This window comes from Petaurus breviceps, unplaced genomic scaffold, assembly GCF_028583685.1.
Source record: "Petaurus breviceps papuanus isolate PSGF00001 unplaced genomic scaffold, PetGlider_PUasm1.0 90775, whole genome shotgun sequence".
NCBI classification, from domain to species: domain Eukaryota; kingdom Metazoa; phylum Chordata; class Mammalia; order Diprotodontia; family Petauridae; genus Petaurus; species Petaurus breviceps.
In genome coordinates, this window is record NW_027187342.1 from 11,471,361 (window position 1) to 11,483,437 (window position 12,077).

At 35.9% G+C, this 12,077-nt stretch overlaps 1 protein-coding gene and 1 pseudogene across 7 annotated transcripts in view; one reads left to right on the forward strand and one right to left on the reverse strand.

The window, feature by feature from the left end:
- The window catches only part of EHBP1 (EH domain binding protein 1), a 422,755-nt gene that overhangs the window by 385,919 nt on the left and 24,759 nt on the right, over nucleotides 1–12,077 (reverse strand). The gene's annotated exons all lie outside the window — the stretch shown is intronic.
- LOC138146946 (cofilin-2-like) lies at nucleotides 45–2,150 on the forward strand (annotated as a pseudogene).

The window sequence follows — 12,077 nt, forward strand, 5'->3', positions numbered from 1 at the left end:
CACTGCAACCTGAAGGAACAGGGGTTCTCCTGGGGGTTCTCCACCAGAGTGTAGAACAGGAAAGCAGTGACCAGCTCACTCCCCAGGTCACATCACCTTAGAAGCACTAAAAAGTCCCAAACACCAGAACTAGCTATAAAAAGAGCAATGTGGAAGAAAAGTCTGAAGCTTGGGACAGTGCCCCACACACTTCCCATTCTGGGAACAGAGCCCACCTTTAACATAAAGCCCCAAATCGTTGAAAGAGCTGAAAAATGGTCAAACAACAACCACAAAATAAACTGATGATAAAAAGGTACTGTGGTTATAGGAAAAATCAAGACATAAATTTGGAAGAGACAACAAAGTCAAAACAGCTACCTACAAAGTCTCAAAGAAAAAAATGTGAATTGGACACAAGCTCAACAAGAATTCCTGGAAGAGCTATTTAAAAAAAACTTTTTTTTTAATCAAATAACAGTGGTAGAGGAAAATTTATGTAAAGAAATTAGACCACTGAGTGAGGATTTGCCACCTCAGCTTTTACCATCCCTGGAACCATGCCTTCTGGAGTAACTGTGAATGATGAAGTAATCAAAGTTTTTAAAGACATGAAAGTAAGGAAATCTTCTACACAAGAAGAGATCAAAAAAAGAAAGAAAGCAATTACCTTCTGTTTAAGTAATAACAAAAAACAAATAAGTGTAGAAGAAGCAAAGCTGATCTTGGTGGGTGACATTGGTGATACTGTAGAAGACCCTACACATCTTTTGTGAAGTTGCTACCTCTGAATGATTGCTGATATGCTTTGTATGATACCACATACAAGACAAAAGAGTCTAAGAAAGAAGATCTAGTTTTTATATTCTGGGCTCCTGAATGTGTGCCTTTAAAAAAGCAAGATGATTTATGCTAGTTCTAAAGATGCCATTAAAAAGAAATTTACATGGGGCAACTAGGTAGCACAGTGAATAGAGCACCAGCCCTGGAGTCAGGAGGACCTGAGTTCAAATCCGGCCTCAGACACTTAACACAAAAACGAGCCGTGTGTCTTTGGGCAAGTCACTTAACCCCAACTGCCCTCCAAAAAGCAAAAAAAAAAGAAAAAGAAAAAAAGAAATTTACAGGTATTAAACACAAGTGGCAAGTAAATGGCTTGGATGATATTATGAATCATTCAACACTTGGAGAGAAATTGGGAGGCAATGTAGTAGTTTCACTTGAAGGAAGACCTTTATAAAATGACAGTGAAGTGCCATCCAGAAGTAGCCTCTATTTCTGCAACTACATCAGGGAATAGTGTTAGGTTTTTGTCCCTTACCATATCTTCCCACAAAACATAAAGAAGTCAGTAATTTAAACAGCCTACCAGTAACTGCCATTAGACTGTTTCATCCTGGTAGTTTTATGTAGAACCTGAGGAATGCCTTCACATCACATTTTAGGCAAAGCAAATGGCATTTTATGCATCCCTTGTAGAACTAAGATGAATATGGTAGTCAATATGAATAGCTTAGAAAACTGCAAAGGGTTAAGCTAATTAAATGCCTTGAAAGTATGATCCACTAGTCAGATGCTTAACTTCATTCAGTATTACTTAGAGTTGCACTTGATTGCAGTTCCTGAAGTTCTTGTGCTTTTTACACCTAACCTGCCTTTAGCACGCCTATTGTGACATGGCAGCGCACACACATAGATACATACATACATATATGTATACATATATACATGTATATATGTATATACACATATGTGTATATTTATACATATGTGTGTGTGTGTATATATATATATATATATCACACTTTTATGTGATAAGGTTGTCCCCTTCCAAAAGGAATGACAATTAGGTTGTCTTAACTGTCATCAAATTAGTATAGTACCTATAGTACCTGAGTGTTCATTCCTGTTATCTACATATCTTCTTAAATGTAGCAGTTGTTAATGCCTTTTTATTTTCCACTGAATGTGCACTACGGGAGTAGGAGTTAAGTGTTTACCATGTGAGTCTTGCAGCACTAAAGATATTTTGAATAATGTTATAACGGCAATTTCTGTATGAAAAGAGCCTTAAACGGAACATTGTTTTTGAGAACAAATTTCCCCACCCCCAAAAAATTGGCCACATTGCAATAAAACTTGTGGCTTATTACAAAAAAAGTAATAATAAATTGGAGCAAAGAAAGAAAACTATGAAAAGATAATTAACAGCTTGGTAAAAGAGATACAAAAAATACTTAAGAAAATAACAGTTAAAAAACATAATTGGTCAAATGGAAAAAGCACAAAATTCACTGATGAAAATATTGCTTTAAAAGCAGAATTGGTCAAATTCAAAAAGAGCTAAAAAAGCTCACTAAAGAAAAAAATTCTGTAAAAAAAAATTGGAATTAGGGAAGTGGAAGCTAATGACTCCATGAGACATCAAGAAACAAATAAAGTCAAAAGAATGAAAAAAAAGAAGAAAATGTGAAATATCATTTAAAAAACTGAACTAGTAAATAGATCAAGGAAAGATAATTTAAAAATTATTCGATTACCTGAAAACCATGATCAAAAAGTCTAGACATTATATCTCAAGAAAAACTGTCCTAGTATACTAGAACTAGAGGGTAAAATAAACACTGAAAGAACCCATCAATCATTATCACCTGAAAGAGATCCCAAGATAAAAACTCCCAGGAATATTATAACAAAATTCCAGGGTTCCTGGGTCAAAGAGAAAATATTTCAAGCAGTAGAAAAGAAACTATTTGAATACCGAGGAGCTACGGTCAGGTTCACATAAGATTATATAACTACTACACATTAAAAGAGTGGAGCGCTTGGAATATGATATTCTAGAATGCAAAAGAGCTAGGACTACAACTAAGAATAACCTAAAAAAAAAGAAAAACCTCCCTAGAGTAATGGTAATGTAAATGTAATTTACATTATTACATTACATTTTATGTTTAAGAAAATATAACATTCAAATACAAGACTCATTAAAAGCATAAGATAAGCATTTTATCTTCTTAAATAAAACAATTTATTACATAAATTACATTACATTTTACATTGTAAAATCTTTCCCATCCATTAATAGGTTCATGTGACCTGCTTGAGTCACATGGAAGCCTGAGTCACATGAGTCTGTGATGGGAGGAGCTTACTAGAAGGGTAGAACAGGAAAGGTGGAGCAGAGTTAAGAGGAAGTTAGTCAGAACAGTCAGAGCTGAGGGAGAAAAAGGAAACAGGCAGTAAGCTATGAGTGTTTGTCTGTGGGAAGGCCCAAGCAAGGGGAAGGCTTAGGGATGGTGGTGCCCTCTGCATTGTTATTGTGTATAGATTTCTTTGTTTCTATGATGGATATGGCTTTCTGGTATCAGCTTTCTGTATTTAAATAAATGTTTTGGTTCTGTCTTTCATGTGGAGAGTCTGTTATATTTTGTAATTCAGAATTACATCAGCATATTCATAGCAGCCGTAGGTGCCATGAATATTGTATTGGCACTACACCCAAAAAACCTGAATATAATCCTTCAAGGGAAAAAAATATGCATTTAATGAAATAAAGGACTTTCAAGCTTTCCCAATAAAAAGAACTGAACTGAACTGAAAACTGAAAAGAAAATATAACATTCAAAGACAAGACTCACAAGAAGCATAAGAAGATAAACATGAAAGAGAAATCATAAGTCTCAATAAGGTTAGTGTTTATATTTTTAAGCGAGAAAATGATACATGTAATTCCTAAGAACGTTAGCTTTAATTAAAAGGATTCCACACAGAAAGATCCCACACATTTGAGTAAACTGATTATATTGAGACGATGTAAAAAAAATGGATGGGAAAGAAAGAGGGATGCCCTGGGAGAAGGGAGAAGGGAGCGGAAGAATGTGAAAAAATATCTCACATAAAAGCAAGGAGCTAGGAAGACCTCTTACGGGGGGGGGGGGGGGGGGGGTATGACAAGGATGGGTGGCTGGGCAATAACTGAAGCTTCCTCACATTTAAATTGTTTCATATAGAGGGGTAAAAGACACACACTCAATTGGTAATAGAAATATATCTTGCCCAACAGAGAAGTAGGAAGGGAAGGGTATGAGGAAAAAGGGGAGAAGTGGTAGAAAAGGGACAGTGGATAAAGGAAGTGGTCAGAAGCAAAGCAGACTTAAGAGGAGGGACTGTATAAAAAGAGAGAGAAAAGAAAAACAGAAGAAAATAGGATAGATGGGAAAGGTACAATTAGTACTTGTAATTTTGAATGTGAGTGGAGAGCAGAATAGATCAGAAACCAAAATCTAAAAATATGTTGTTTACAAGAAACGCACTTGAAACAGAGAAACACAACATTAAAATATGGGGCTAGGGAATAATAATACCATGCTATAGCTAATGTAAAAAAGGGGGAGGCAGGAGGGGTGGAGCCAGGATGGCAGAGTAAAAGCAGTGACTTGCTTGACACCTACCTCAAACCCCTCATAATACCTGTAAAAAATAACTCTAAACAAATTCGAGAGCAGGAGAACCCACAAAATGACAGAGTGAAACAAATTTCCAGCCCAAGACAACCTGGAAGGTCAATTGGAAATGTCTGTTGCACTAGTCTAAGACAAGATCACAGTCCAGCATGGGCTGCGCTGGCACAGACAGGGCTGGAATAGGTGTCAGGGGACAGAATCACTGGCAGTTGTGGTGGTTTACAGACTTCTCAACCCACAAACACCAAAGACACCTTAGAAGGTCAGTAGGAAAGGCCGGTCTAACCTGGATGAGAGAGAAGCACCGTCCAGGTCTAGCCCTAGAGCAGCAGCAGCTGCTGAAACATCTCTTTGGAAAAACAACTGATCTGGAAAATATAATCTGCCCAGATTAACATAAAATGAAACAGAATAACTAATGAAACATTATATACGTAAATGACAACTTAAAGTTAATTTGCTTATTCAGTGCCATACCAGTCAAACTACCAAGAAATTATTTTATAGAGACAGAAAAATAATAGTAAAATTTCTTTGGAAAAACAAAATGTTGAGACTATCAAGGGAATTCATGGGAGAAAAAAATGAAGGAAGGCAGCTTAGCAGCACCAGATTTCAAATTATATTACAAAACAGTAATCATCAAAAAAATCTGGTACTGGCTAAAAAGGAGAGTAGCGGATCAGTAAAATAGAATAGACTGTATAGTAAAATATACAGTATTAAATGACTATAGTATTCTAGTGTTTCATAAACCTAAAGATCCAAGTTTGGGGGACAAGAACTCATTATCTGCCAAAAATTGTTGGAATAACTAGAAAGCAGTTTACCATATACCAAGATATGGTAAAAATAGGCACATGATTAAGACATAAAGAGTGATATCATAAGTAAATTAGGGTAGCATCAAAAAAATGTGCTTGTCTGATATATGGAGGATAAGAAAACAGTTTGTGACTAAACAAGAGAGAGAAAGGATTACAGGAAGTAAAATGGATAATTTTGATTACATGAAATTCAAAAGCTTTTGTACAAATAAAACTAATGCAAATAAAATTAGGAGGAAAGCAGGAAATGGAGAGAAATGAACAGAAAGTTTCTCTGATAAAGGCCTCATTTTTCAAAGGTATAAGAAACTGGACCATATTTATAAAAATAATAGCCATTTCACAACTGATAAATGGTAAAAGGATATGAACTGGTAGTTCTCAGAAAAAGAAATCAAAGATATCAGTAGTAACATGGAAAAATGTTCTAAATCACTATTGGTTAGAGAAATACAAATTAAAACAACTTTGAGGTACCACCTCACAACTATCAGATTAGCTAAGATGACAGAAAAGTAAAATGACAAATGTTAGAGAAGATGTAGAAAATTTGAGACACAAATATGCTATTGGTGGAATTGTGAACTAGTCCAAACATTCTGGAGAACAATTTGAAACTATACCCAAAGTGTTTCGACTCAGCATTGTGCTCATGCAATGCGTACATCAAACTGATCACTTCTGACTAAGCACAATGTGCTCTTAGGGTTTCTCAAAGTGTCATCAAATTGTTTTCAAACCTTCACCAGGCTTTAATGACATTCAAATGCAAAATGATTTTTAACACATTGTCAGGTGTATATGCATGTCCTCCCTTGTGGTCTGTACAACACACCAGAATAGCTCTCCCTTTCCCCCTGTAATCATATTTCATCAGTTACATAATTACATGATAAAGATGCTATGAATATTTACATTCTTGCAGCACAAATTTCAAGTCATCTGAAAATCTTGATTACTAAATATGCACATTACATGCCATCTTGAAATCATCAGAGATCATCACAAAATTCTGCCAAAACAGACCTTACATTGCCTCTCATTGTAGTATTAGCCTGTTTTCTAATTTAAACATTCTCCCTTTATACTATTCTTCTCTCTGGGATTTTTCAAATAAACTGGCTAACAACACTGTCCAGTCAGTCATTCAATAGTTTCTAGAAAAGTATAGCTGGTATGCCAGGGTAAAAAAGAAGAAAGTCAATGTTCTTTCTTTACAAAAGATTCTTTCTTTACAAAAGTTAATCTATAAACAGCATTAAAAAACAAAATAATATATGTAATTGTACTTTAAGTACATTTATCATTTAATACAACATCATCATTAGTTAGGAAAAAATATAGCATAACAAGCTATTAATTTCATCAACTTGTAAGATGATGCAAAAAAATGAATTTATATCTCTCAGAAAGACAGCTTATAAAATTCTCCTACCACTTCTCACTATATTTATGTGAGAGCATTTTCATTTATGCTTTTTTAAAATAAAAATACAAAAATAGACTCAATGTGGAACCAGAATTAAGACTGTGTTTGACTGGTGTTGAACCAAATACTTCAAACTTTTGTTTGAATAAGAAAGTCCAACATCAAAATTAAGTATATATGACCATGATATATTCTGGAAGCCAAAATGGTGGAGTAAGCAGTAAGTCACTTTTACTCTCCCTTACTGATCTTGAACGAAAACATAGAAGAAAAATAGAAGAAGTTGGAAAAACAACTGACCTGGAAAATAGACCCAGGAGAGATAATTTAAGAATTATTGGTCTACTTGAAAGTCATGATGAAAAAAAGAGCCTGGACATCTTCCAAGAAATCATCAAGGAAAACTGCCCTGCGGTCCTAGAACCAGAGGGTAAAATAGTCATTGAAAGAATCCACCAATCACCTCCTGAAAAAGATACCAAATTGAAAACGCCAAGGAATATCATAGCCAAATTCTAGAATTATCAGGTCAAGAAGAAAATACAGCAAGCAACCAGAAAGAAACAATTCAAATATCATGGAACCACTGTCAGGATCACACATAATCTTGTAGCTTTTACATTAAAAGATAGACAAAGGAGTTTAGATTACAAACAAAGATCAAAACTGATCATAATCAGCAAAACTGAGCAAAATCTTTTAGGCAAGGAGATGGACATTCAATAAGGGCAAACTGTTTACATCCCTACATAGGAAGATGATATTTGTAACTCTTGAGAATTGTATCTTTATTACAACATTTATAAGGGATATCCATAGAGAAAGGGTAAACATATAAATTAACTGATTGTGATGATTTTTTAAAAACCTAATTAAGGGGTGAAAAGGGATTGTAATGGGAGAAGAGGAAAGAAGGAGGCAGAAAAGGGTAAATTACATGACATGAAGAGGTACAAAAACATATTACAGTAGAGTGAAAGAAGGGAGGGAGATGAGCATTGTTAGATCTTTACTCTCATCAGATTTGGCTCAAGGAGGGAATAACAGTTAGGTATAGAGATCTAACTTGACTTACAGGCAGTAGGAGGCAAAAGAGGAAAGGAAAGGAAGGGAGTGGTTTGAAGGGAAGGAAGAAGTAGTAAGGAAAAAGGGAAAGAAAAGGCAGAGGGCTGATAGAAAAGAGGGAAGATTGAGGTAGTGGTCAAAAGCAAAACTTAAGAAACTTTTCTCAATATGAGAATAGTTGAAGGGAATATATATATATATATATATATACATATATATATATATACACACATACATATATGTCTGAATAGGGGGTATATGGGTGTATAAATACATATGTGAGTGTGTGTATATATATATACATATATATGTGTGTGTGTGTGTACAGGTATACATAGATAGAGGGCACAGGACCAATTGCATAGGAAGGGATAATACTTAAAAGGTGAAATTGAAAGGTGAGAGAAGAAGATAATGAGAGGAGATGGGGAGAGACAGAATGGGGTAAATTATCTCATATAGAAGAGGCAAGGGAAAACTGTTAAAATGGAGAGGAAGAACAGGAAGGCAAAATGGAATGAGTCAATCTTACTTTCATTGAATTTGGCTTAGAGAGGGAATGACATACACACTAAATATGGTATCTCACCCTACAGGAGAGTAGTGGGGGAGGGGATGAAAGGGGGGATGATGGAGGGAAGAGCAGGTTGGGGTGGGGGGAGTTAGAAGCACACACTTTTGAGATGGGTCAGGGTCAAAGTAGAGAACAGAACAAGTGGGGGGCAGAATAGGATGGAGGGAAATATAGTCAGTCTTTCACAATATATCCACTATGGAAACGTTTTGTGTAGCTACACATGTACAACCTATATTGAATTGCCTATCTTCCCAGTAATGGTGGGTGACGAAGGAGGAAGGGAAAGAATCTAGAATTCAAAATTTTAAAATCAAATGTTTTAAAAAATATTATTATTTCTTTTTACATGCAACAAGGAAATAAGATATACAGGCACTGGGATATAGAGATCCATCTTCCCCTACTGGAAAGTCAGAGGGTTATGGGGGAGGATATAGGAGAGAACAGGTTGGGGGAAGAGGTATACAGTGGGATCGCTGTTTAGGGGTGTTGGGTAGAGGAAAGATGAGGGGAAAATTTGTAACTCAAAATCTTATGGGAGAGGGTGGAATCAAGATGGCGGAGTAGAAACAGGTCTTCCATGCAGCTCCGGCTCCCACCTCCCCCAATTCATGTAAAAATTACTCTTGACAAACTTTGGAGCTACAAAACCCACAAAATGACACAAAGAAGCTAACCTCCCACTGAGGACAACCCGGTAGGAAGCGGCCAGCACAGTGTTTTGGGAGCCGAGCTCAGCCCTGTATAAGCCCGAGGTTCTAGCTTCAGGGCAGCCTGACTAGCTGCCAGCTGAAGGGACTTCAGATGACCGGCAGCTGTGGCGGTTAACAGAATTATCAACCCATAGATGCCAAGGACAAAGTGAGAGGTCAGTGCAGTGTGCACTTTGGAACCTGGGAATTCAGAGTTCAATCTGGCCTTTGCCCCCGGGACAAGAAGCAACTGAGGTGCCCCAGCCATGCGGCCACCACCTCATGGTTGCTTCAGAGCTCCTGGTCTGCTGATTGTAGTGGGACTAAGCAACCAGTCTGAGTGGTAATCACTCTTGCTTTAACATGCTTGGATCTGGATTGCTGTCTAGGGTGGATGTCCTGGGGTTCATGAGCAGTCTGCCAGAGTGTGTGGAGGCTTCAGAGAGGGTACACAACTAATACCTCCAGCAGCTGCAAAAACTCCAACATTTGGGATAAAGTTCCCATTTGTGGTAGCTGAGTTCTACTATGGCAAAAGGCTCAAAAGCCAAGTAATTAAGTGACAACATGAGCAAGCAAAGGAAGCAAAGCAAAGCGAGCAACCCAACTTTACACTCCTACTTTGGGGACAAAAAGGATCAAAGCATGGAACAGGAGGAAGACAGCAAAGTCAGAAATCCTACACCAAAAGCTTCCAAGAAAAATATGAGTTGCTTACAGGCCATAGAGGAGCTTAAAAAGGATTTTGAAAACCAAATAAGAGAAGTGGAGGAAAAACTGGGAAGAGAAATGAGAATGATGCAAGAAAATTATGAAATGAGAGTCAACAACTTGACTGAAGAAAATAACACCTTAAAAAATAGACTAACTCAGATGGCAAAAGAGGCTCAAAAAGGCAATGAAGAGAAAAATGCCTTAAAAAGTAGAATTTGCCAGATGGAAAAAGAATCTCAAAAGCTCACCAAAGAAAATCATTCCTTCAGAATTAGAGTGGAGCAAATGGAAGCTAGTGACTTTATGAGAAATCAAGGTACTATTAAAAAGATCCAAACAAACGAAAGAATAGAAGGCAATGTGAAATATCCCATTGGAAAAAACCACTGACATGGAAAAGAAATCATAAGGAACTTATCAAAGTTGAACTACTTATATTCCTACATGGACAAAACAATAATTTTAACTTTTGAAACTTTTCTCAGTATGAGAATAGTTGAAGGGAATAGAAATGTGTATATGTGTGTGTGTGTGTATGTATAGATATGTATGTGTATTGTGTATGTGTATACATACATATATATGTCTATATAGGAGGATATATGGGCCTATGAATACATATGTGAGTGTGTGTATATATGTCTACATGTATATATAGACAGGGCACAGGACCAATTGAATAGGAAGGGATGATACTTAAAAGGTGAAATTAAGAGGTGAGAGAGGAATATAATGAAAGGAGATGGGGAGAAACAGAATGGGGTAAATTATCTAATATAGAAGAGACAAGGGAAAATTGTTGCAATGGAGGGGAAGAACAGGAAGGCAAAAGGGAATGAGTCAACCTTATTCTCCATAAATTTGGCTTAGGGAGGAAATGACATACAAACTAAATAGGGTATCTAACCCTACAGGAGAGTAGAGGGGAAGGGGAAGAAAGGGGGGATAATATAAGGGAGGGAAGTTGGAAGCACCCACTTTTGAAAAGGGACAGGATCAAAGTAGAAAACAGAACAAGTGGGAGGTCGGATAGGATAGAGGGAAATATAGTCTGACTTTCACAATATATCCACTATGGAAATGCTTTGCATAGCTACAAATGTACAACCTATATTGAATTGTTTATCTTCCCAATGAGGTTGGGTGAAGAGGGAGAAAGGGAAAGCATCTGGAATCCAAAGTTTTAAAATCAAATGTTTAAAAAAAAAACTGTTGTTACATGCAACTGGGAAATAAGATATACAGACAATGGGGTATAGAAATCCATCTTTCCCTACAAGAAATAAGGGGGTAGAGGGTAAGGGGGATGGAGGAGGAAATAAGAGAGGGCAGACTGGAGGAAGGGGTATTCAGTATGCTTGCCATCTTGGGATCGAGGGTAGGGGAGAGATGGGGAGAAAATTTGGAACTCACAATCTTGTAAAAATGAATGTTAAAAACTAAAAATAAATAAATTCTAGGGGGAAAATTTTTATGGAAATGAATTATGTAAACTAAAAATAAACATAAAATTTAATTTAAAAAAACATAAAATAAAAAATTACAAAAATAAATAAATGAAGAAAATAGATAAACCTTCGGTTAATTTGCTTTAAAAAAGAAAACTAAATTATAAGTAGTAAAAATGAAAAGGGTGAATTCACCACCAATGAAGAGGAAATTAAAACAATTATTAGTATATATTTGTGCCCAACTACATGCCAATAAATTTGACGATCTTAAGTGAAATGGATGAATATTTACAAAAATATAAATTGCCCAAATTGACAGAAAAGGAAGTAAAATACTTAAATTACCCCATCTTAGAAAAAGAAATCAAACAAGACATCAATGAACTCCCTAGGAAAAAATCTCCAGGGCCAGATGGTTTTACAAGGGAATTCTGTCAAACATTTAAGGAACAATTAATTCCAGTACTATATAGACTACTTGGGAAAATAGACAAAGAAGGAGTCCTACCAAATTCTTTTTATGATACAATCATGGTACTAATATCTAAACCAGAAAGAGTCAAAAAAGAGAATAAAAATTATAAACCAACTTCCCTAATGAAAATAGACACAAAAATTTTAAATAAAATATTAACAAAAAGATTACAGCCACTTACTACAAGAATAATACACTATCACCAGGTAGGAGTTATACCAGGAATTCAGGGTTGGTACAATATTAGGAAAACTATCAGCATAACTGATCACATCAAAAACAAAACTAACAGAAACCATATGATTACCTCAACAAATACAGAAAAAGCTTTTGACAAAATATAACACCCATTCCTATTAAAAACACTAGAGAGCATAGGAATAAATTGATCCTTCCTTAAAA